At 46.1% G+C, this 26,583-nt stretch overlaps 1 protein-coding gene across 4 annotated transcripts in view; it reads right to left on the bottom strand.

Annotated features, from left to right (window-relative positions):
* Positions 1-26,583, bottom strand: part of septin9a (septin 9a) — a 274,894-nt gene that overhangs the window by 71,125 nt on the left and 177,186 nt on the right. Inside the window, exon 1 of one of the 4 annotated variants that reach the window (XM_078401020.1) lies at positions 9,347-9,450. The exons of the other annotated variants lie outside the window; for them this stretch is intronic. The gene's annotated coding sequence lies outside the window, so the exon portion shown is untranslated. Of the gene's footprint in view, positions 1-9,346; positions 9,451-26,583 lie in introns of those variants that run through there. 4 annotated transcript variants of the gene reach the window in all.

The following is a 26,583-nucleotide window of genomic DNA, read 5'->3' as shown; positions in this document are numbered from 1 at the left end:
CCCACCGATCGGTGCGGACGTCCGGTGGTTACGATCTGCCGCCCAACCCGGCATGTGTGCCGCATTTTTGGGGGGACTTCCGGGGTGGTGGGGGGGGGGGGGGGGGTTATTTCAAATGCACTCTCGTGATTTTGTCCGGATTAAAGGACAACCAGTTGCCAGAAAATTGGTGATGGACCCATACTAAGTAAAAGAGCAGAGATAATTAGGCTTTAGAAAAACCACACAGTTCTGTGTGAGAATAATTTGTACAATGGCAGGCAAATATCAGCAGGTCTGAAGAAGGGTCCCCACCCAAAGTGCTGTTTTAGCAAATATGCAGATGATACAAAGCTGGGTGGCAGTGTGAACTGTGAGGAAGATGCTATGAGGATGCAGGGTGACTTGGACAGGTTGTGTGAGTGGGCGGATGCATGGCAGATGCAGTTTAATGTGGATAAGTGTGAGGTTATCCACTTTGGTGGTAAGAATAGGAAGGCAGATTATTATCTGAATGGTGTCAAGTTAGGAAAAGGGGACGTACAACGAGATCTGGGTGTCCTAGTGCATCAGTCACTGAAAGGAAGCATGCAGGTACAGCAGGCAGTGAAGAAAGCCAATGGAATGTTGGCCTTCATTACAAGAGGAGTTGAGTATAGAAGCAAAGAGGTCCTTCTGCAGTTGTACAGGGCCCTAGTGAGACCGCACCTGGAGTACTGTGCGCAGTTTTGGTCTCCAAATTTGAGGAAGGATATTCTTGCTATTGAGGGCGTGCAGCGTAGGTTCACTAGGTTAATTCCCAGAATGGCGGGACTGTCGTATGTTGAATGACTGGAGCGACTAGGCTTGTATACACTGGAATTTAGAAGGATGAGAGGGGATCTTATTGAAACATATAAGATTATTAAGGGGTTGGACACGTTAGAGGCAGGAAACATGTTCCCAATGTTGGGGGAGTCCAGAACAAGGGGCCACAGTTTAAGAATAAGGGGTAGGCCATTTAGAAGGGAGACGAGGAAAACCTTTTTCAGTCAAAGAGTTGTAAATCTGTGGAATTCTCTGCCTCAGAGGTCAGTGGAGGCCAATTCTCTGAATGCATTCAAGAGAGAGCTGGATAGAGCTCTTAAGGATAGTGGAGTCAGGGGGTATGGGAGAAAGTAGGAATGGGGTACTGATTGAGAATGATCAGTCATGATCACATTGAATGGTGGTGCTGGCTCGAAGGGCCAAATGGCCTACTCCCACATCTATTGTCTATTGACCCACTGCGTTCCTCCAACTCTTTAAGTTTTGCTCAGAATCCCAGCATCTGCACTCCCTTCTCGTGACATTTTGGTCGTTTGCCCCTACTAACCCTTCTCCCACCTCCTCTGCCAACTCACAGATTTCCCAGTCTTAATGAAGCATCTTCAACCTGAAATATTGATTCATTTTCGACAAACTAAGGATTATCGTATTTTAGTTTAGTTTAGATTGGTTTTTTTAAACCAGTATCTGCAGCCCTGTTTCCACATTCTCCAGATGTTTCTCGCCTCCAGCTCTTCACCTCCCCCACCCCCTACTTTCAGTCTGAAGAAGAATCCTGGTCCAAACCATCATCTTTCCTTTTCCGCCAGAGATGCTTCCTGACCTGTTGAGTTACTCCAGCACTTTGTGTCTATCTTTGGTATAAACCAGCATCTGCAGGTATTTGTTTCCACATTCTCTCCAGTTTAGTTTAGTTTAGAGATCCAGCATGGAAACAGGCCCTTCAGCCCACCAAGTCCCACTCACCATCGAACACCCGTCCGCACTAGTTCTATGTTATCCCACTTTCGCAAACACTCCCGACACACTCGGGGGCAATTTACAGAGGCCAATTAACCTACAAACCACACAGGTCTTTGGGGTGTTGGAGGAAACCCATGAAGTCACATGGAGAACATGCAAACTCCACATGGACAGCAGCCGGGGTCAGGATTGAACCCGGGTCTCTGGCACTATGAGGCAGCAGCTCTACTAGCTACATCCCTGTGCTTCCGCTGTATTCATTGCAGATTTCCAGCACCGACAGCTTATGATTTTCATTAACTGCAAAGTTTTCATCCTTGGAATGGTACATTATTGTCACATGTACCGAGATACAGTGAAATGCTTTCTTTGTATACAATTCAATAAAATCATACTATACACAAGTATCATGCACAACTACACAAGTGCAACAATTGTAGAGCACAAATTAATAGACTTCACTAAAGCAGTCTAGAGATGACTACTCTCTTGACATCTACAGGCTCTTCAACACTACAGTCTAATTAGTTATGAATTGTGAACTATCTCGGTTGCACGAAGGACCAGGTTTTTTTGCATCAATATTTGGATTTTTGATGTCTTGATTTTTGATGTTTATTATGTTATCCATGAGTACAGTGCTCCCATAATAGGCCTTTAATGCTGATACAAGTAAGAATTTCATTGCTCTGTTGTTAGAACTTCTTGACTGCAATAGTGATTGGGATGACTACAACAGAAGCGTTTCTATCAGCTTGGGGTTTAATTTCTGTGGGACTTTGAAGAAAGCAACAAGCGGGAGTCTGTGTCTGCTCTCCAACGCACGTCACGTTGAACCTGCACAATATCGCAGAAAATATGAATAGCGCATTATTATGGCCATGAAATCAAAATCGCATGTGGATTCTCAGCTCTTATGATTGACCACATGACACTCTCAATAACGTGTGTCATTATATGTCGAGCTCACAAGCTTGGTGTGGAAATGTCACGACGGACAAAGGAATAAGCTTGTACTGTGCATGCACCAAAAATAGAAGCCAGCTCGTCCCCGATTATGATATTCAGCTGTAAACCAACTTTGACAGCAGCATTTGTTTGCCAAATCTATCTGTCGTGGTCAACATGCCCATGAACATGGGACACCAGCTGACATAGTGAAGCATTGGACAGACACAAAATGCTGGAGTAACTCAGCGGGACAGGCAGCATCTCTGGAGAGAAGGAATGGGTGACGTTTCGGGTCGAGACCCTTCCTCAGACTGAGAGTCAGGGGAGAACAGTCAAGCATTAGTTTTGGCATATTAGTTGTGGATTATTAGACTTTAGAGATACAGCACGGAAACAGGCCATTCGGCCCACCAAGCCCGCGCCGACCAGCAATCACCCTGTGCACTAGCACTGTCCGACACACTAGGTACAAGTTACAATTTTTTACTGAAGCCAATTAACCTACAAACCTGCAGGTCTTTGGAGTGTGGGAGGAAACCGGAGCATCCGGGGAAAACTCACCTGGTCACAGGGAGAACGTATAACTCCATACAGACAGCGCCCGTAGTCAGGATTAAACCCGGATCTCTGGCGTTGCAAGACAGCAACTCTACCGCTGCGCCATTGTTACGCCCCGCTTTTAATATCCAAAACCTACATCTGATCTACACCCTACACTGTAGGTGCCAAATCTCCTTCTGCTGGTAGAGGCAGGCATGCACATTACATAGGAATACCAGCCTTTGCTCAGCCTTGTCTTCCATCTGGTTCAGATTTATAGAAGATGTATGCAAGGATCCCCTAAATGCAAGTTCTTAAAGTGTCTGGAAAAGTGGCTGGAGTTGTCGAGGCACTGCATACGGACATTTTTAGGTGAATATGCAGGAAATGTAGTGATATGGATCTCACGCAGGCTGGGGAGATTAGTTGAACTTGGCACCCTGTTGAGCATGGACATTGTGGGCCGAAGGGCCTGTTCCTGTGGTGTTCTGTCCTATGTTCTATGTTGATTGTGGAAGTTTCAATGGAAAGCGTGTCTCTCCCCCCCAACAAAAGTTGCATTATAAGGGGTGAGATCATTGCAAGGCTGAGGTTACAAAGGCAACTCATGCATACAAGTGCCAGTCAAACTTGCTGATGTTCCAAAATTGTAGAATGTGCATGCACGTGTACAATAAATGCAAGTTCTTAATCCAGAGAGTAGTGGGTGCCTGGAGCATGTCCTCACACGGACATGGTGGCAGGCACATTTTAACCAGAGTTATACCCGTTCTGTTTAACCCGCTGTGTCCATACAGAACTATGTGGACTATCCACGTTCTACAGAGATGCTGCCTGAACCCGCTGAGTTATTCCACCACCTTGTGACCTATCCATGTCCCCACAGATGCTACCTGACCCGCTGAGTTACTCCAGCACTTTGTGTCTTTATTTTAAATACCAGAGTTAAATTAATTTCATAAGTAATACAGCACCAAACATCCAGCACTCTGCTATCCAATCCCTCAGCATTTATTATCCCCGTTTGATGGGACTGTAAAGATTTCTATCTGACATCTAACTACTTAATAATTTGCATGGAACAGTTGATAACCACAACTGACCCAATTACTGCAGCACTAATAATCTTCGTTCTGGTATAAATCAGTTCCAGATGCCAGCGGAGAATATTGGAAGGGTCAGTTTGAACTTCTTTGAAATAACTATACTCTGCAACATTTTATTTCACCATCTCCCACTTTAAAAAATCAAAAGCTTTGGTCAGCTTAAATATTTTACAGCCAAAACCTTGGAGAGGGTCCAGAGGAGGTTTACGAGAATGTTCCCAGGAATGATTGGGTTCACATACGAGTTGACTTTAGTTTACTGTCACGTGTACCGAGGTACAGTGAAAAGCTTATGTGTGACGATGAGTGTTTGATGTCACTGGGACTGTACTCGTTGGGGTTTACTGGGATGAGGGGGGGGGACCTCATTGAAACTTATCGAATAATGACAGGCTTGGATAGAGTGAATGTAGAGAGGATTTTTCCCACTCGTGGGAGAGTCTAGAACCAGAGACCATAGCCTCAGAATAAAATGACATACCTTCATTAAGGAGAAGAGGAGGAATTTCTTTAGTCAGAGGGTAGTGAATCTGTGGAATTCATTGCCACTGACGGCTGTGGAGGCCAAGTCAATAGATATTATTAAGGCTGAGATTGACAGATTCTTGATTAGTACGGGTGTCAGGGGTTATGGGGAGAAGGCAGGAGAATAGGATTGAGAGGGAGTGATAGATCAGCCATGATTGAATGGTGGAGTAGAATTGATGGGCCGAATGCTGCTCCTATAACTTATGAAAAGCAGCAAACACAGAAGGAAGTCTGTTCGCATTAAGGTCTAAAAAACTAGCATTAGTTGGAAACTTTGCTTGTTTACAGGGATGTTGGTTGGGTTATCTAGAGAACATGATCACTCCATCCTCAACATTCCTGGGGATATTTTACAACGATTTGTGACCAGACTGGGCCTCAGTTTAAGGATGTAATCTTTAGACTTTAGAGATACAGCGCGGAAACAGGCCCATCAGCCCACCGAGCCCACGTCGACTAGCGATCCTTATTCACTATCCAACACACTAGGGACAATTTACAATTTTTACAGATGCCGATCTATGTTTTATGGAATGTGGGAGGAAATCGGAGTACTCGGAGAAAACCCACGCGGTCACAAGGAGAATGTACAAACTCCGTACAGACAGCACCCGTAGCCAGGATTGAACCGGGGTCTCTGGCGTTGTAAGACAGCAACTCTACCGCATCGCCACTGTGCCACCCCACCTCTGACTATTATATTATTTGTTAACGAACACTAGGAAGTGCCTGAAGCGTCACCCATTCCTTCTCTTCAGAGATGCTGCCTGTCCCGCTGAGTTACTCTAGCTTTTTGTGTCCATCTTTGGCTTAAATCAGCATCTGCAGTTCCTTCCTACACACCAGGAAGTGGCTGCCTGGCTGAGGAACCCCAATCTTTGGATCACAGACAGCATCTGTGGAGGGAATGGACAGGCGACGTTTCAGGTCGAGATTGTAGTAGGGGGGGAGAAAGCTGGGAAAGATGAGCATGGCCAGGACAGAGATGGGGAAGTGATAGGTGGATACAGATTAAAGGTAGGGGGGGGGGGGGAGAGGGGTGATTGGCAGATGGGTGGAGTAAATGACAAAGGTGAAAAGGAGACAAAAGGTTGTCAGATAGGGAGAGGAGTGAAATGTCAAGATGGGTAGAGTCATGCTACAATAAATTAATGCAGCAGGAAAACAGGCCCTTCAGCCCAACTTGCCCTTGCTGACCAAGATGCCCCACCTACGGTAGCCCCACTTGCCCGCATTTGGTCCACATCCTTCTAAACCTTTCCCATCTGTATACCTCTCCAAATGTCTTGTAAATGCTGTTATAGTACCTGCCTCAACTACCTCCTTTGGCAGCTCGTTCCATAGACCCACACCCATATGGGCGGTAGGTGGGGAACTTAGCATGGAGATGCCATGAACAAAGTTGGCACTGGCATCTGAAGACAAACATCCTCAGTGGCTGATTATAGTTTTGGTCTTCTAACTGATTCAATTACATCTCTCTGCAACACCTGCCTTAGTTTCAATATACGGTAAAGTCCTGTTGCCGGTGGCGCAGCGGTAGAGTTGCTGCCTTGCAGCGCCACACGGGTGCAACCCTGACCACAGGTGCCGTGTGTATGGAGTTTGTACGTTCTCCCTGTGACCTTGTGGGTTTCCTCTCACACTCCAAAGACGTGCGGGTTTGTAGGTTAATTGGCTTCGGTAAATTTGTAAATTGTTCCTAGTGTGTAGGATAGAGCTAGCATTACTGGTGATCGCTGGTTGGCATTGTCTCGGTGGGCCAAAGGGCCTGTTTCCGTGCTCTATCTCTAAACTACGCTAAACTAAATTGACCGCAAGGCTGGTTTGTAAGAAATGAGAATTATCGGACGATGCTAAATTATGGTGTCTGTTTCCTCCCCATTTTCTCTCACAAAGAATATAAAAGTTGAATCGTTTCCTATTGCTACATGGATGGGGAGAGAACACTAAACATTGGGCCAGATTCTCCTGGGCTCACAGTCTAATCACTGGCTTCAAACTGAATTGTAAAACATTTGATCAATTACAAACTGTTCCTTCTTGCAAACAAACCTCCCCTATCTACCACATCGATAGTTATCTGCACCATGCGTGCACTCATCGTAACCTTGCTCAGCACACTGAAACTAGCAAAGAAACCTCTCCACCAATTAGTACACACTGTATTTTCTGAGGTTCATAAGTTCTAGGAGCAGAACTAGGCCTTTCGGCCCATCAAGTCTACTCCACCATTGAATCATGACTGATCTAGCTTTCCCTCTCAACCCCATTCTCCAGCCATCTCCTCCTAATCCCTGACATCCTTACTAATCAAGAATCTGTCAATCTCCACCTTAAAAATATCAATTGATCTGGTCTCCACAGCTGTCTTTGGCAATGAATTCCAACCTCCGACTAAAGAAATTCCTCCTCATCTCCTTTCTAAAGGTATATCCTTTTATTCTGATGATATGGTCTCTGGTCCTAGACTCTCCCACCAGTGGAAACATCTACTTCACAATCACAACGTGGGTTGTTTTTAAATGTGCTATACAAATAAAATTGACTTGACTTGACTTGACTCGATCCAGGCTTTTCACAATTCGGTAAGTTTCCCTCCTCCTTCTTCTAAACCCCAGTGAGTACAGGCCCAGTGCCGTCAAAACGTTCATCGTATGTTAACACAATCATTCCTGGGATCAGTCTCGTAAACCTCCTCTGGACCCTCTCCAACAGCAGCACATCCTTCCTCAGATATGGGGCCCAAAACTGCTCACAATATTCCAATGCGGCCTGACCAGTGCCTTACAAAACCTCAGCATTACATCCCAGTTTATGTGTTCGAGCCCCCTCAAAATAAACGGGTAATTTTACACTGCAACAAGAGATGTTTAATGCGCTCACAAATGCATTACGCAGACAGTAGAAGATACACTCACTCTCTCGTCCCACCGGATGAAATAATAGCTGCTCCACTCTTGGGAGAGGCAGTGAATCTCCGTTCACATTCACAGAATGGTACCCGGCCTGTCCGTGTACAGTGAGAATCAAGGGCAAAGAGGAGGTACAAATGGCAGCTTTGTTTCCACACAAAGCAAGGTGGGTTTAATCTTTGGGTCAACAATCACACCCATACAGTCTTTAAAAAAAAAAACACACACACACACACACAAGTTATAGGTCTGCCCGAGTCATGATTTATCGAACTATTGTTTGGTCAAACGGTCCAAGGCTTGGCATGAAAGAAAAGGAGTTTTTGAAAATGGAGGAGGGGCGATTTCTGAATGTGTGAACTCAAGCAGGCCATTTTGTTAAATGATCTGTGCAAAATGATGCCGATGTTGAATACAGATATTGTTCTCTGCTTTCTTTGGCATGCGTTTAATCAGCCCAATGATTGCACAGTACAGTCAACGTCAATAGATAAAGCTTGACCACCTTAGTAATCAGGTCACATTTTTCTATTAACGGTTTCAAGGTTTCCAGTCGCCACTGAATTATCATTTTCAATATGCATATTTTGCACTAATTTATTTTGGCTTACATCGATTGAAAGTCAATAACCACCAATCACTACATTGGTCATCTTACAAGATGATATTGTTGTCCTTGTAGTATAAGAAAATAACTGCAGATGCTGGTACAAATCGAAGGTATTTATTCACAAAATGCTGGAGTAACTTAGCAGGTCAGGCAGCATCTCGGGAGAGAAGGAATGGGTGACGTTTCGGGTCGAGACTGGGTGACGTTTCGGGTCGAGTCTGAAGAAGGGTCTCGACCCGAAACGTCACCCATTCCATCTCTCCCGAGATGCTGCCTGACCTGCTGAGTTACTCCAGCATTTTGTGAATAAATACCTCCCTTTGTTGTCCTTGTAGATGCTCCTGCACCAATGTAGAAGCAAAGAACTGCAGATGCTGGTTAATACACAAAATGGACACAAAGTGCTGGAGTAACTCAGCAGGTCAGGCAGCATCTCTGGAAAACATGGCTTAGGTTTCGAGATACAGCTTGGAAACAGGCCCTTCGGCCAACTGAGTCCGTACCGATCAGTGATTCCCGTATACTATCCTACACACCTAACGACAATATACAATTTTCTATTGAAGCCAATTAACCTCCGTACCTGTACGTCTTTGGCATGTGGGAGGAAACTGGAGCACCCGGAGAAAACCCACCCGGTCATGGGGAGAACATGCAAACTCCATACAGACAGCGCCAGTAGTCTAGGATCGAACTCAGCTCTCTGGCACTGGAAAGCAGCAGCAACTCTACCGCTGCGCCACTGTGCTGCCGAGATGGTCTCGGCCCAAAGCATCTCCTATCCATGTTCTCCAGAGATGCTGCCTGACCTGCTGAGTTACTCCAGCACTTTGTGTCCTCTTGCACCAACCCCAGGTTTAAAGATTGGCTGACACTTGTCCCGACACTTCATACACTGCACAGTATGTAGAAATCAATTGGTAGCTGCTCAATTTTTAATGTCTTACCCGATGAATAAAATCGACAAATTTGCAAGTTTGACAGCAAGGCCGGCTGTGTCGAGAGGTGGTGTCGGGGAAAGCAGGGAGCTGCTTCATGTGCCTCTTCACGTGGCTGCTCACAGCACAGGAAGGCAGTGCTGGCACCTCCACGTATGACTCAAGTGTTCCTTCACTGAGCAGCACAACAGCTCGAGAGACAGGAAATGGGCATTTCTTACAGGGAGGTGGCTTCTGACAAGAGGAAATAATCTGTCAAGCCACAAGTGCTCGGTGAACTGATGGAATATGTTGAAGATAGACACGAAATGCTAGAGTAACTCAGCGGGACAGGCAGCATCTCTAGAGAGCAGGGATGGGTGACGTTTCAGGTCGAGACCCTTCTTAGATGGAATATGTTCCCCATTGTAAGGCGGCATTGCAGATGGTGATCTACACAGTCACCATAGTCATACAGCGTGGAAACAGGCTCTTCGGCCCAACTTGCCCATGTCGACCAACATCCCCCATCCACACTAGTCTCACCTGCCTGCACTTGGCCTTGAACCCTTTAAACTTATCCTATCCATGTACCTGTCCAAATGTTGCTTACACACCATTATAGTACTTGCCTCCACAACCTCCTCTGGCAGCTCGCTCCATACTCCCACCGCCCTTTTGTGTCAAAAAGTTACCCCCTCAGGTTCTTACTAAATCTTTTCCTCCCTCACCTTAAACCTATGTCCTAAGGTTCTCGATTCCCTCAGTTTGGGCATTTACCCAATCCAGAACCAGGGGTCACAGTTTAGGGGGCGTGGCTCCGGCAGTCTGTCTGTCTTTTATCTGTCTTTGTCTATTGTTACCGTTTAAATGTATGTATTGACCTATTTTTAGCTGTGTATATGTGGGGGGTAGTGGGGGGGTAGGGGAAACCTTTTTTCTAAATCTCCTCCTCAACAAAGATGCGACCTTTTTCTATGTCGCATCTCCGTTCGCGCTACGGCCTAACACCGTGGAGTTGGTGGCCTCCAGCTGGGAGCGACCTTGAAGGCTCCGGTCGCAGGGCCTGGACTCACCATCTTACCTGGACTTACCTGGACTTACCGCAGGCTCTGTGGACCGCAACTTCGGAAGCTCGCAGGTCCCTCGCTGGTGACCGGCTTTCGGGAGCTCCAGCCGTAGCAGCTTAATAGTTTTATCTCAAAATATGGTCGTAAGCGATTGGAGTAGAATCAGGCCATTCAGCCCATCAAGGTCTACCTCGCCATTCAATCATGGCCGATCTATCTCTCCCTCCTAACCCCATTCTCCTGCCTTCTCCCCACAACGTCTGACACCCGCACTACTCCCCCCCCTGATTCTTCTAAACTCCAGCGAGTTTCAAAACTCTTTAGATTCTGGAGTAGTTCCTGAGGACTGGAGGGTAGTTAATGTAACCCCACTTTTTAAAAAGGGAGGGAGAGAGAAAACGGGGAATTATAGACCAGTTAGCCTAACATCGGTAGTGGGGAAAATGCTAGAGTCAGTTATTAAAGATGTGATAGCATCACATTTAGAAAGTGGTGAAATCATCGGACAAAGTCAGCATGGATTTACAAAAGGCAAATCATGTCTGACGAATCTTATAGAATTTTTCGAGGATGTAACTAGTAGAGTGGATAAGAGAGAACCAGTCGATGTGTTGTATCTGGACTTTCAGAAGGCCTTCGACAAGGTCCCACATAGGAGATTGGTGTACAAACTTAAAGCACACGGTATTGAGGGTTCAGTGTTGAGGTGGATAGAAAATTGGTTGGCGGACAGGAAGCAAAGAGTAGGAATAAACGGGTCCTTTTCGGAATGGCAGGCAGTGACTAGTGGGGTACCGCAAGGCTCAGTGCTGGGACCCCAGTTATTTGCAGTGTATATTAATGATTTGGATGAGGGAATTGAATGCAACATCTCTAAGTTTGCGGATGACACGAAGCTGGGTGACAGTGTTAGCTGCGAGGAGGATGCTAGGAGGCTGCAGAGTGACTTGGATAGATTAGGCGAGTGGGCAAATGCATGGCAGATGCAATATAATGTGGATAAATGTGAGGTTATCCACTTTGGCGGCAAGAACAGGAAAGCAGAGTATTACCTGAATGGTGACCGATTAGGAGAAGGGGAGATGCAACGTGACCTGGGTGTCATGGTGCACCAATCATTGAAAGCAAGCGTGCAGGTGCAGCAGGCAGTGAAGAAAGCGAATGGTATGTTGGCATTCATAGCAAGAGGATTTGAGTTTAGGAGCAGGGAGGTTCTACTGCAGTTGTACAGGGCATTGGTGAGACCGCACCTGGAATATTGTGTGCAGTTTTGGTCTCCTAATCTGAGGAAAGACGTTCTTGCCTTAGAGGGAGTACAGAGAAGGTTCACCAGATTGATCCCTGGGATGGCGGGTCTTTCATATCATATCATCATATCATATCATATATCTACAGCCGGAAACAGGCCTTTTCGGCCCTCCAAGTCCGTGCCGCCCAGTGATCCCCGTACATTAACACTATCCTACACCCACTAGGGACAATTTTTACATTTACCCAGCCAATTAACCTACATACCTGTATGTCTTTGGAGTGTGGGAGGAAACCGAAGATCTCGGAGAAAACCCACGCAGGTCACGGGGAGAACGTACAAACTCCTTACAGTGCAGCACCCGCAGTCAGGATCGAACCTGCGTCTCCGGCGCTGCATTCGCTGTAAAGCAGCAACTCTACCGCTGCGCTACCGTGCCGCCCTGAAGAAAGACTGGATAGACTAGGCTTGTACTCGCTGGAATTTAGAAGACTGAGGGGGGATCTTATAGAAACATATAAAATTCTTAAGGGGTTGGAGAGGCTAGATGCGGGAAGATTGTTCCCGATGTTGGGGGAGTCCAGAACCAGGGGTCACAGCTTAAGGATAAGGGGGAAGTCTTTTAGGACCGAGATGAGAAAACATTTCTTCACACAGACAGTGGTGAGTCTGTGGAATTCTCTGCCACAGAAGGTAGTTGAGGCCAGTGCATTGGCTATATTTAAGAGGGAGTTGGATGTGGCCCTTGTGGCTAAAGGGATCAGGGGGTATGGAGAGAAGGCAGGTACAGGTTACTGAGCTGGATGATCAGCCATGATCATATTGAATGGCGGTGCAGGCTCGAAGGGCCGAATGGCCTACTCCTGCACCTATTTTCTATGTTTCTATGTTTGCTCTGTAAAGCGTCTTTGAGTTTCCTGAAAAGCGCTATATAAATTAAATGTATTATTAATATTATTAAGAATAAGGTTTAGGCCATTTAGAACGGAGATGAGGAAAAACTTTTTCAGTCAGAGAGTTATAAATCTGTGGAATTCACTGCCTCAGAAGGCAGTGGAGGCCAAGTCTCTAAATGCATTCAAGAGAGAGCTAGATAGAGCTCTTAAGGATAGTGGAGTCAGGGGGTATGGGGAGAAGGCAGGAACGGGGTACTGATTGAGAATGATCAGCCATGATCACATTGAATGGTGGTGCTGGCTCGAAGGGCTGAATGGCCTCCTCCTGCACCTATTGTCTATTGTCATTCTGCATTTACCCTCTGTATACCAGCAAGCCCCAGCAGGGAGTTTAAGGGTATAAAGTCAACTAAAACAACATTTGGTGGAGTGGAGAATGCCTAAAGGAACACATTCGAAGAGACCTGTTGCCAGGACATGACTATGATCTGGAGATAGTTCAATGATAATCAAATATCATCAACATAATCAATGGCTTGTCCCACCCTGGTCTTTCCTTCTTCTCGCTGCATCCGTCCGGCCGAATGTACTGAAGTTTGAATGCACGCACCACCAGACTCAGGGGCAGCTTCTTCCCCTCTGTCACCAGGCTTCTGAAGAGTACTGTTCAATTCACCTTTAGTTCAGTGGGTCAGGCAGAATCTCTGGAGAAAAGGAACAGGTGACATTTTACGTGGAAACCCTTCTTCAGTCTGGAAGGGTTGCGACCTGAAATATCACCGGTTCCTTTTCTCCAGAGATGCTGCCTGACCCTCCGAGCTGCTGCAGCACTTTGTGTCTATCTTTGGTATAAACCAACATCTGCTGTTCCTTCCTTCACCTTTAATTTAGTTTAGAGATACAGCGTGGAAACATGCCCTTCGGTCCACGCCAACCATCGATCTCCCGTACACTAGGTCCATGTTATCCCACCTTTGCATCCTACACACTAGGGACAATTTACAGAAGCCATGTTAAGCACATCTTTGGAAGATAGGAGGAAACCAGAGCACCCGGAGAAACCCACGCGGTCACAGGGAAAATGTACAAACTCTGCCCAAGGTCAGAATCGAACTCAGGTCTCCGGCGCTGTGCGGCAGCAGCTCTACTTCTGTGCCACTATGTCCTCTACCTCACCAGAGACATTGGACTTTGTCTATGGATCTGACTCGCAACAATAATGAGAACTACATTCTGCACACTCTATCTTCCCCTTTGCTCCACCTATTTCACTTGAGTTTGGCTTGACCATATTCATGTATAGTAATATCTGATTTGTTTGGGTAATGTGCTAATCAAAGCTTTTCACTGTACCTCAGTCCACGTGATGATAATAAACCAAATGATTCATCAGGCCAAGAATCTTTCCTCTCACACTGCTTCTCTTCACATTTGCATCACCACGTCTCCAATTCTTCTACTGTTCATCCCTTCACAGCCCATCTGTTCTCCGCACTGTCAGTCGTGGGGTAGACATCACAGGCAGCCTATTCCAGCAACTCCCAGCGCACTCTTAGAGTTAGAGTGTCAGAGAGTCCTACATCACGAAAACTGGCCCTTTGGCCCAACTTGCCTATACTAGCCAACGTCTCATCTTCACTAGTTCAACCTGGCTGCGTTTGGCCCCTGTCCTATCCATGTATCTGCCTAAATGTTTCTTAAATGGCACAATAGTGCCTGCCTCAACAACCACCTCCGGCAGCTCGTTCCACACACCACCAACCTGTGTGTGAAAAAGTTACCCCTCAATTCCTCTCATGATTTGGTACACAACCTCTCATGATCTTATACACCTCTATAAGCACACCCCTCATCCTCCTGCGCTTCAAGGAAGATCCTAGCCTGCACAACCTCTCCCTGTAGCACAGGCCCTCGAGTCCCAGCAACATCCTCGTAAATCTTCTCTGCACCCTTTCCAGCCAGACAACATTGTTCCTCTAACATGCTGCCCAAAACTGAATGCTCTAAATGCGGCCTCACCAACGTCTTATACAACTGCAACATGACCTCCCAACGTCTATACTCAATGAAGATCTCATCAGAGATCACCTGCATACATTGGTCCCACTCGAGGGTTGGAGTTTAGGCCTTAAAAACAAACAGGAGGGAGTGATGGCCCTAGCAAGCGGTTACATTGCAGCTACAACAGTGGCCACCTTCCATCTTTTTTTATTTTCTTTTGGATGGGGAAGCTTTGTAGTTTTCTTTTTAAAGAGCAACAGCTTGGAAACAGGCCCTTCGGCCCACCGAGTCCACGTCGACCAGCGATCGCCCCGTAAACCAGTTCTAACCTAATTTACAGAAGCCAATTAACCTATTAACCTGCACATCTTTGGAGTGTAGGAGGAAACCCACGCGGTAAAAAGGTAGAACATACAAACTCCATAGTTTGAGACAGCACCCGCAGTCAGGATTGAGTTCCGGGTCTCTGGCGTTGTATGGCAACAACTCTATTGTTGTACCACTGTGCCGAGCTGTGCATAGAGGGATATGGGCCAAATGCGGGCAGGTGGGTTTAGTGTAGATGGGGCATATTGGTCGGCATGGATGTGTTGGGCCAAAGGGCCTATTTTCGCATTGTGTCTCTATGACTCTAACCTTACTGCCATGTCTGTGGTACTCACACACATACCCAATACCCAAAGAGCAGCAACAGCAGTCACAACTCTCCAGTTCACCCTTTAATGCCCCAGTTATACCTTACGCTACCACAGCTGCCACCTGTATAATAAAGGATGAGTCACATCCCAACCTCCCCTCCCGTAAAAACGCACACCTCCAGGTTCAGGGACAGTTTCTTCCCAGCTGTTATTGGTCAACTGAACCATCCTACATAAAAATTAGAAAGCAATCCTGACTACCTCAATGGAGCTCCTAACTACCTCAATGGAGACCCTTGGACTATCTTTGATCGGACTTTATCTTGCACTGAGCGACATGCACGTTATTCCCTTTATCCTGTATCTGTACACTGTAGACGGGTCGACTGTTATCATGTGTCTTCCTTCCGCTGGCTGGTTAGCACGCAACAAAAGCTTTTCACCACACGCACAGGACAATAAACTAAACTGTTTTTTTCTATTCAGCTGCTGTGAAAGTCAATAACTCTCCACCTTCTGGAAGCAGTGGAGCGGCTGCATTGTGACCACAACAGTAACCAGGTCTGTGACTTGCTGCTTGCAGCTTTGAGGCACCATCGAGAGCTGCCTACAAGAGCTTCGTTGGCAAATAGCTGTGGTCCCACTGAACACAATGGTGCTTCCAAGAAGCTCCCTGAGACTCATCCAAGACAGAGTTGTGGTGGAAGAGCGTTATTCTGACTGGAGGTCTGTGACCACTGACGTTTCACAGGTAACTGTGAATATTTAGTTTAGTTTAGACACACAGCACGGAAACAGGCCAGTCTGAAGAAGGGTCTCGACCCGAAACATCACCCATTCCTTCTCTCCAGAGATGCTGCGTGTCCCGCTGAGTTACTCCAGCATTTTGTCTCTAACTTCGATGAAAGCAGAACCTTCGACCCACCAAGTCCGCGCCGACCCACAATCCTATACAATAGGGGCAATTTACAGAGGCCAATTGGTTAACTGGCTGCTGTAAATTGTATATTGTCCCGATTTGTTGGATAGTGTTAGTGTACGGGATGATCGCTGGTCAGCGTGGACTTGCTGGGCCGAAGGGCCAGTTTCCATGCTGTATGTCTAAAGTCTAACCTACATACCGGCACATCTTTGGAAAATTAGAAGAAACTGGAACAGCTGCAAAAAAAAACATGAGGTCACAGGCAGATCGTACAAACTGTGTACAGACAACACCCTTGTCAGGATCAAACCTGGGTATCTAACGCTGTGAAGCAGAAACTTTACCACCGCGCCACTGTGTGGAAACTGCTGTGGGGTGTCTGATTTTTGTGATGTATAAATGGCTTGGATGTTAATGCAGATAGGTTGGTTAGTAAATATGCAGATGACGCCAACATTGGTGAAGTGTTGGTCAGTGAGAAGGGCTGACAAGTGCACACGGGATATAGAAATGGAAATGGACTGACAAATAGCAGGAGAAGTTAAATCCAAGACAATTCAGACTATTTCCAGCAGACAAATAGTCCCTTGATTTTTGTTTTTCTTTGAGAGATTTTGTTTTTATTTTAGAATAGGAACCTGAGGAGTAACGTTTTTTTTACACAAAGGGTGGTGGGTGTATGGAACGAACTGCCTGAGGAGGTAGTTGCTGCAGGTACTATCACAACATTTAAGAAGCATTTAGACAGGTACATGGATGGGACAGGGATATGGACCAAATACAGGCAGGTGGGACTAGTGTCGATGGGGCGTGGGGAAGTTGGGCCGAAGGGCCTGTTTCCACGCTCAATTACTCTATTGGATACAGTCTGAAAACAAGCCCTTCGGCCCACCGAGCCCTTGCCAACCATCGATCATCTAATCACACTCTGCTACTTCACTTTCTCATCCACTGGCTACACGTTCGAGGCAGTTGAACAGAGGCTAATGAACCCACAAAAGGCTCAGTGGAGATCAGGCTGTTCACAATAATGCCTGCATCAATATGTTCTGCTCGTCCCTGTTTGCTAACTGCCTCGCAGAGGTCAGGAACAGGCCAGAGGCTGATGCTAGCTAGAGTAGTTGTTTTCTCCCGTACGCCAGAATCACTGAAGGGTGGATACACGATAGCTCATCTCCCAGATTCATCACAGCTACTTATACCGTCCAGTACAACAAAGACACAGAGAACTGCAGATAATGGAATCTTGCGCCAAACACAAAGTGCTGGAGGAATTCAGCGGGTCAGGCAGCATCTGCGGTCGGGATGATCAGCCAAAAGAGTCCTGAGCTGAAACGTCACCTGCTCGTTCTCTCCACGGATGCTGCCTGACCCGTTGAGTCCCTCCAGCACAATATACACGTGCTCCCAGTTCCTGAAAATGGCCATTTCTCAGATGGGGAAAGGTAAGCAAAAAATGGTCTTTTTGTCTTTATTTAAACTTTTAGACTTTAGACATTTAGACATTTAGACTTTTAGAGATACAGCTTGGAATCAGGCCTTCAGCCGAACGAGTCCGCGCGATCACCCCGTATGCTAGCGCTATCCTACACACTAGGGACAATTTACAATTAACAAGAAGAAAATTAACCTACAAACCCGCACGTCTTTGGAATGTGGGTGGAAACCAGTGCACCCGGAAAAAACCCACGCAGTCACAGGGCGAACACACAAACTCTGTACAGACAGCACCTGTAATTGGGATCAAACCCGGGTCGCTGAGGTTGTTAGGCACCAACTTTACCACTGTGTCACTGTGCTACCCCGAAAAACTAAAAGTGATGCTAATATTTTAAACAGTTTACATGAGATATATTTTCGAGTCATTATAGAGCTACATAGCACGGGAACAGGTCCTTCGGCCCACCTTGTCCATGCTAACTAAATTATTATACCGGGACCACTCCATTTGCCTGCATTTGGCCCCTAGCCCTCTAAACTCTTCTTATCCATATATTTGTCCAAATGCCTTTTAAAAGCCAATAATCATATCTGCTTCAATGGCTTCCTCTGGCAGCTCATTCCAAATACGCACCATCCTCTGAATGTAAACGTTCCCCTGGGGTGCCTCTTAAATCTCTCCCCTCACATATCCAGCCGAGGCACTCTCGCTTTACAATCCTCTACACTCGGACAATGACAGTGAGCGTTCACTTTATCCATGCCCTTCGTGATCTTGTACACCTCGATAAGAATGTTCACACACAGGGTGGTGGGTGTATGGAACGAGCTGGCAGACTAAGTAGTTGAAGCAGGAATTACAACAGTATTTAAAAGACACTTGGACAGGTACATGGATAGGAAATATTTAAAGGGATATGGGCCAGAAATGGGCACATCTGATCAGCTTAGATGGCACATTTGGTCGGCATGGACGAGTTGGGCTGAAGGGCCTGCTTCTGTGCTGTATGACTCTATAGTCACCCTTCATTCTCATAGAGTCACAGATCGTGGAAACAAACCCTTCGCCTAACTTGCACCCCATAACCAACATGTCCCATCTATACTAGTCCCACCAGCATGCGTTTGGCCCATGTCCCCCCAAACATTTCCTATGCATGTCCTATCTATATATCTGTATAATTGTTTCTTCAAAAATGTTGCAGTAGTCCCTGCCTCAACTACGTCCTCTGTCAGCTCGTTCCATACACCCACCACCCTTTGTGTGAGGGGAAGATCACCTTTTGAGTGTCTCCTACACTCCAGAGAAAAAAGTCACGACCTATCCAACCTTCCCCTGTGACTCTAGAAAGAAAACCTAGCATGTTTTGTGCATGCGTCATTAGGAAAATATGAAACAAAAACCAAGCCAAGAAATAAAGGCATGACAAACTCGCGCAGAATAAGAAAAAAAAGAGTTGAGAGCTTAGAAAAAAGACTGATGTTTATTAACAAGCAAAATATTATTTGGTCATAAAATGCTTTAGTTGGACAATATTTCCATGAGCAGACCACCAAGTAACATTACAAATCAGAAAGAATATCTGCAGTGTGTTATTTTTCTATTAATACCTGAACACACTATTTTTTTTCTGTGCATAAGATAAGGGGCAAAGTTCGAAGGAGATGTGTGGGGCAAGTTTTTGTTTACATAGAGAGTGGCGAGAATGTGCTACCAGGGGAGGTGTTGGAGGTAGATGTGATATCATTGGATTTAAGAGGCTTTTAGATGGGCACATGGATATGCAGGGAATGGTGGGATATGGATCACGTGCAGGCAGAGAAGATTAGTTTATCTTGGCATCATGTTCAGCATCTCATCCACTCTCAACACATTCGGGGCAATTTTACAGAGGCCAATTAATCCACTAACCCATACATCTTTTGCATGTGGGAGGAAACTGAAGCACCTGAATGAAACCCACATGGTCACAGGGAGAATGTGCAAAATCCACACAGACAGTGCCCGAGGTCAGGATCGAACCCAGGTCTCTGGCGTCGAGAGTCAGCTGCACTGCCAGCAGTTCCACTGCGCAACCTCAAAAGAGGTTTTGGAGGGGAAAGATTTATAGTGAATAACCTTTTCACTCAGAGGGTTGCAGGTATATGGAAAAAGCTGCCAGAGGAGAAATGCAGGCAGCATCTCTGGATAGAAGGAATGGGTGACGTTTCAGGTCAAGATGCTTCTTCAGACCGAGTCAAGGGAGTGGGAGATACAGAGATAAGGAAGTGTAAGGTGTGAAAACAAGACAAAGGGGATGCAGTCAAGGAAAATGTAGAATGGATCATTCATCATATCATCATATATCATCATATATATACAGCGCGGAAACAGGCCTTTTCGGCCCACCAAGTCCGCGCCGCCCAGCGATCCCCGCACATTAACACTATCCTACACACACTAGGGACAATTTTTTACATTTTACCCAGTCAAATTAACCTACATACCTGTACGTCTTTGGAGTGTGGGAGGAAACCGAAGATCTCGGAGAAAACCCACGCAGGTCACGGGGAGAACGTACAAACTCCTTACAGTACAGCACCCGTAGTCAGGCTCGAACCCGAGTCTCCGGCGCTGCATTCGCTGTAAAGCAGCAACTCTACCGCTGTGCTACCGTGCCGCCCATTGTTAGGGAGGAGAAGGTAACAACAAAGCAACAGAGATAAAATGTAAATTAGGACAGTCAGACTAGTTGGAGAACTGGTAAGGTGGGAGGGATGGAGAGAGGGAAGGCAGGTGTTACTTGAGGTTGGAGAAGTCAATATTCATACCGTTGGGGTGTAAGCTGCCCAGGCGAAATATGAGGTGCTGTTCCTCCTATTTGCCCTGGGCCTCACTCTGACAACGGAGGAGGACAGAAAGGTCAGTATGGGAATGGGAGGGAGAGTTAAAGTTCTTAGCAACTGGGAGAGCAGGTTGATTTATACGGACTGAGCAGGACGGACCCGGCTCTGTTACGCACCGACCGGGCGGTGGCTGTCCGTGCACCGGTCTCCCCACGGGAAAAGATGTCGCACACGGGCGCCCACCTGGAGGGACGTAAACTCTGTGGCTCCAGGATCGGCCTCTTCAGCCGTGTCTAGACCCACAGAAAGGACCCACCAGGAGGACAATCATGCCCGACTTCAAGTGGGCAGCACAGTGGCACAGCGGTAGAGTTGCTGCCTTACAGTGTCAGAGACCCGGGTTCGATCCTGACAACAGATGCTGTCTCTACGGAGTTTGTACGTTAATTTCCAAGATGTACATGTTTGTCGGTAAATTGGCTTCGGTATATTGTAAATTGTCCCTAGTGTGTAGGATAGTGCTAGTGTATGGGGATTGCTGGTCAGTGCGGACCTGGTGGGCCGAAGGGCCTGTTTCCTCTAAAATTTAAAAAAACCTAAAAAAGTGATCGCCGATGATCATAGGTGATAGGAGTAGAATTAGGCCATTCGGCCCATCGTCTACTCCGCCATTCAATCGTGGCTGATCTATCTCACCCTCCTAATCCTATTCTCCTGCCTTCTCCCCATAACCTTTGACACCCGCACTAATCAAGAATCTATCTATCTCTGCCTTAAATATATCCACAGCCCTCTTGCAGCAAAGAATTCCACAGATTCACCACCCTCACCTTACAAAATTCTTAAGGGGTTGGACAGGCTAGATGCAGGAAGATTGTTCCCGATGTTGGGGAAGTCCAGAACAAGGGGGCACAGTTTAAGGATAAGGGGGAAGTCTTTTAGGACCGAGATGAGAAAGTTTTTTTTCACACAGAGAGTGGTGAATCTGTGGAATTCTCTGTCACAGAAGGTAGTTGAGGCCAGTTCATTGGCTATATTTAAGAGGGAGTTAGATGTGGCCCTTGTGGCTAAAGGGATCGGGGGTATGGAGAGAAGGCAGGTACGGGATACTGAGTTGGATGATCAGCCATGATCATATTGAATGGCGGTGCAGGCTCGAAGGGCCGAATGGCCTACTCCTGCGCCTATTTTCTATGTTTCTATGCAGCCTATGATGTGAAGATCACCCCACAGCACTGACAGTGAGGGAGCTCCAGGCTTGTACTCAGGCAAAGTACTCGTGATATTGAAACATATTATACCCCATAACTGTAGCGACAGCATAGAATACAGACCAAGTTCTTGGCATTAATTAGTGACTTGTTTCTTAACTTAAATTCTTAAATAATAATCAAGAATGAAATAAATGGCTTTGATCAGTGAAAGCAGACAGATGGATAAATTGTTCTTTAAGCATTATCACATGTGCAAAATGTAACTGGAATCAATGAGTTCTTTAACGACCCTCTATTGCAAGCCAAATAAATGCCTTTGTTTTTTCCCCGGACCCGATCAAACCCTGGTTCATTGGGCGTGTTGCGGCATCATCATCTGCTGCAGCTTTGCACTTTCTGCAGCGTGGTGCTTCCCGTAAGCACTGAGCAGTCAGCTGGAAGTTTAAATCACCACCCCACAAGTTGTGACGATGTGGGAAGGCTTTGAAGGTCAGGTCACGTTGAGTCATTTTCTTTGTTCCATGGCTCCCAGAGGGACGGCCACTTCCTCCCATGCATGCTTTCTGCTCGGCTATTTTTCCATGTGGGCAGGTCAGTAAATTCTTGACACTATTGTGGAGGTTTCAGAGGTCCACCCAAGTAGGAGGACAAGATTGTTTACTGGGAACAGCCAGCTGCAGGGACACAATGATGTTGTAAGGAGCTGGAATAACGTCAGTCAGCGCAAGTCAGCCAATGTTGCAGACAATTAATGGCCAGGAGTTGTATGCAGCTGGGAGATTGCAAAACCTACCTGTATAAAGTAAACTGTGGTGCAGTGATGAAAAACGGTGTTTCAATAGGGTTTCAATATCCCTAATTGAAGAAAGAGATCGCTGTAGAGTTGCGGCCTTACAGCGCCAGAGACACAGGTTTGATCCTGACCTTGGGTGCTGTCTGCACGTTCGCGCTGTGACCGTGTGGGTTTTTATCCGGGTGCTCCGGTTTCCTCCAACTTATGAGGAAAATTGTGAGGAAAATACAGACAGGTCTGCAGGTTAATTGGCTTCTTGTAAATCCTAGTGTGTAGGATAGAACTAATGTAGGGGTGATCAATGGTCAGCACGGACCTGTTGGGCTGAAGGGTCGGTTTCCTCGCTGTATCTCGAAACTAAAGTGTGAGTTGTATCAATTCCTCATTAATATCCACAGCCCAGAAGGGCATAAATGCAATGGTGCTCAAATTACCAGAATGCTGTCTGGATTAAAGCATTTCAACCACAGGGAGATATTGGGATAGACTTGGATTGTTGTTTCTGGAACATCGGAGGCTGAGGGGAGATTGGATCGAAGTACATAAAACAACTAGACCAAGTGGACCCGTTGGGCCCAAACCTCTCCTGCATTGGTGCATGATCCTCTCCTCCCCCCCCTCCCCTCTGCCCCCCTCCCCCCTTCCCCTCCTCCTCCAGCCCACCCCCCATTCCATCCCCCTCAACCCCCCTCCTACCCCCTCCTCCCTTCCTGGGAGATAGATTTAAACTTTAAAATGTGAATAACTTAAAAAATATAACACCGATTTCAATGAAACTTCTTCCATTAGCACCAAAGGGATGACGGTGAGGAAGGTGGGCCTAACATTGTCGTGCTATCGTGTACCGTTTCGGCTGTAGTTCTGGAACAAACAAACAAACGAGAGTTTTAGTATATAGATGGGAAGCAAAGGTAGGGGAGACAGTCAGAACCTTTTTCTCAGAGTGGAAAAATCCAACACTAGAGGGCATAGTCGATGGTGAGAGAAGGAATTGTTCACTGGTGCTTTAATGGTTCAATGGTGCTTTATTTGTCACATGTGCAGCTGCACAGGGAAATCCCTTTTGCATATTTACACATGTAGGCGCAGCCATCTTTTGGCAGCATTTCCACTGTCCAAAGCCTGGTCTGCCAACACGCTCAGTCTACTGGAGCAGTGTCGGATCCTGGTAAGCCCCAGACTCCTGCAGTGCCTCCTCCATCATGAAGTTTAATGAAGATGTGCGGGGCAAGTTTGTTTTTTTACACAGTGAGTGGTTGGGGCCAGGGAGAGTGGTGGAGGAAGATACCGTGGTGGCGTTTAAGAAGTGTTTAGATAGGCACATGGATGCGCAGGGAATTGAGGGATATGGATCATGTGGATCAGACAGATTAGATCAGTCTCACTTGACATTGTGTTCGGCACAAACATTACGGGCCGAAGGGCCTGTTCCTGGGCCGTACTGTTCTATTTTCCACATTCTAAATGCACTGTCTAAGCTTGCACAAACAAAATGCTTTTAATGAAGTACATGATTGCAGATGAAATAGAAAATAATATGTTTGTATTGCTTTCAAAAGAGACAACGAGCAGTGAAGTATTGTTGAAAATATTAGGGGGAGAAAAAAAAGGGGGAAAAAACACGAAAAAAGTAGAATAATGACTTGTCTCCCCCCAGAGCATCAGACTGGTGCAGCAGGTAGAGTGGTGCAGCAGGTAGAGTGGTGCAGCAGGTAGAGTGGTGCAGCAGGTAGAGCTGCTGCCTCACAGCACCCCAGAACTGTGTCTGAACCTGACCTTGAGTGCAGTCTGTGTGCAGTTTGTTAAGTTAATTAGTTTAGTTTAGTGCCACGTGTACCGAGGTACAGTGAAAAGCTTGTATTGCGTGCTAATCAATCAGCGGAAAGACTGTACACGATTACAATCAAGCTATCCACAGGGTGCAGATGCAGGATAAAAGAAATAGCGTTTAGTGCAAGATAAAGTCCAGTAAAGGCGCCCCCTATTGTGTAAGTCGGGGAGTGTCTCTATTCCCCTTATGATTTTACACACCTCTATAAGATCATCACTCAAGTCTCCTGCACTCTTTAGAATAAAGTCCTCGCTTGCCCAACCTCTCCCTATAGCCCAGGCCCTCATACAATACAATTTCATAATATACTCACCAGAAGGAGAAAAAAAGATTCAAGAAATGGGCAGATTGCCCCATGCCATACCCAAGGCTGTTGTGACAGCTGGGAAAACCAGAGGTCCAGAAGCAAATGGTGTATGGAAACATGAAAGTCAATGATGACTTCAATATTGCCTAACATTTTATGCTGCATTCATAGATCTTTGCACATGCTGTTGTGATACAGTCTCCACATCAGCACAGTGGTGCAGCTGGTAGAACTGCTGCCTCACAGCGCCAGAGGCCTGGCGTCTATCCTAACCTTGGGGGCTGCCGGTGTGGAGTCTGCACGTTCTTCCTGTGACCAACGTGGGCTTCCTTCGGGTGATCCGGTTCCCTCCCACGTTTGTGGGTTAATTAGCCCTCTGCAAATTACCCCCCTAATGTGTCGAGAATGGATGTAAAAGTGGGATAACGTAGAACTAGTGTGAACGGGTGATCGATGGTCAGCATGGACTCGGTGGGCTGAAGGGCCAGCTTCTATGCTGCATCTCTAAAACTAAACAGAAACTAAAACTTCAGAGAAATGCGAAGAATTCTGAATGAACAGCTTTGTGTCTGAGATCACAGTTGGAGATCAAGAACAAGTCTGGAAGAACGGAAACAATTATTGCATCAAAATCATTCCCCTGTTTGGTTGTGCCTCCAGAGATGAGATGGAAACTATCGTATAATGGCTCAATAATGGAACTCAACATTTGAGTCCACATGTTAATAATTTCATGCAAATGTCATACAACAGGCCCTTCAACTCAACTTGCCCACAAAAACCAATGTGCCCCATCTGAGGTTGAGTTTAGTTTATTGTCACGTGTACAGAGGTACAGTGAAAAGCTTTTATTGTGTGCTCACCAGTCTCTTCACTAGTGCAATCTACACTACTCCCACCTGCCTGTGTTTGACCCATATCTGAACCTATCCTATCCATGTACATGTCTAAACGTTTAGTTTTTAGTTTAGTTAGAGATACAGTGCGGAAACAGGTCCTTCAGCCTACCGAGTCCTACCCTACCCATACTAAGGACAATTTACACTTATACCAAGCCAATTACCCTACAAACCTGTATGTCTTTGGAGTGTGGGAGGAAACCGAAGATCTCAGAGAAAACCCATGTAGTCACGGGGAGAATGTACAAACTCGATACAGACAGCACCCGTAATCGGGATCAAACCCAGGTCTGTGGAAGGCAGCAACTCTACCGCTGCGCCATCGTGCCTCCCCTAAACATTGTGATAGTACCTGCCTTAATTACCTCCTACCTCAACTATGTCTCTCACCTGCCAAGACCTTTCATATTCATCTGTTTCAAATAAATTACCTCTTATTCTTCGAAATGATGTTGACAGGCAGATCCCCTTCATCCTTTCTTTGTAATCAACTACGGCATCTTTGCTATTGTAAAGGATGTACACAGCTCCAGTACAGAGCCCGATATTGTGTGCAATTCTCCAACTGTGGCCTCAGTAACCACTTGAGCAGTTGTTGAAAGACATCCATATTTTACATTCCATTTCCTACTAATAAAGACAAGAATTCTATTTGCCTTCATAATTACTTGTGACACAAGCATGCTAAATGGCTGTGTATCCTGTACAAAGTCACCCGGATCCCATTGCAACCTATTTTGTAGGAAGAAGGAACTGCAGATGCTGGTTTATACCGAAGATGGACACACAAAGTGCTGGAGTAACTGTCTGAAGAAGGGTTCCAACCTGAAACAACACCCATCCTTTTTCTCCGGAGATGCTGCCTGACCTGCTGAGTTACTTTATGTCTAAACTATTTTGTAGTTTTTCATTTAATCAATTTTCTGCTTTTTTATTCTTTGTATTCTTTGAATAGCCTCCACATCTCCCTGCAGTACACATCATCTGCCATTTGCCCATTGGCTTAATCTATCTATATCAATTTGCCAGTTCTTTGCACCCTTTCAAAACATGCTTTCCCTTTCTTATATCAGCAGGGACTCTGGCTGCAAATCATTTCATCCTTTCATCTATGTCATTAATATAGATTGTAAGTCATCCCATACTGATCCTTGTTGTATCTCAAAATCTGTAACTGTCCC

This window comes from Rhinoraja longicauda, chromosome 6 (assembly GCF_053455715.1).
Source record: "Rhinoraja longicauda isolate Sanriku21f chromosome 6, sRhiLon1.1, whole genome shotgun sequence".
In the NCBI taxonomy this organism is placed as follows: Eukaryota; Metazoa; Chordata; class Chondrichthyes; order Rajiformes; family Arhynchobatidae; genus Rhinoraja; species Rhinoraja longicauda.
This window is presented reverse-complemented; position numbering and strand designations above follow the sequence as displayed.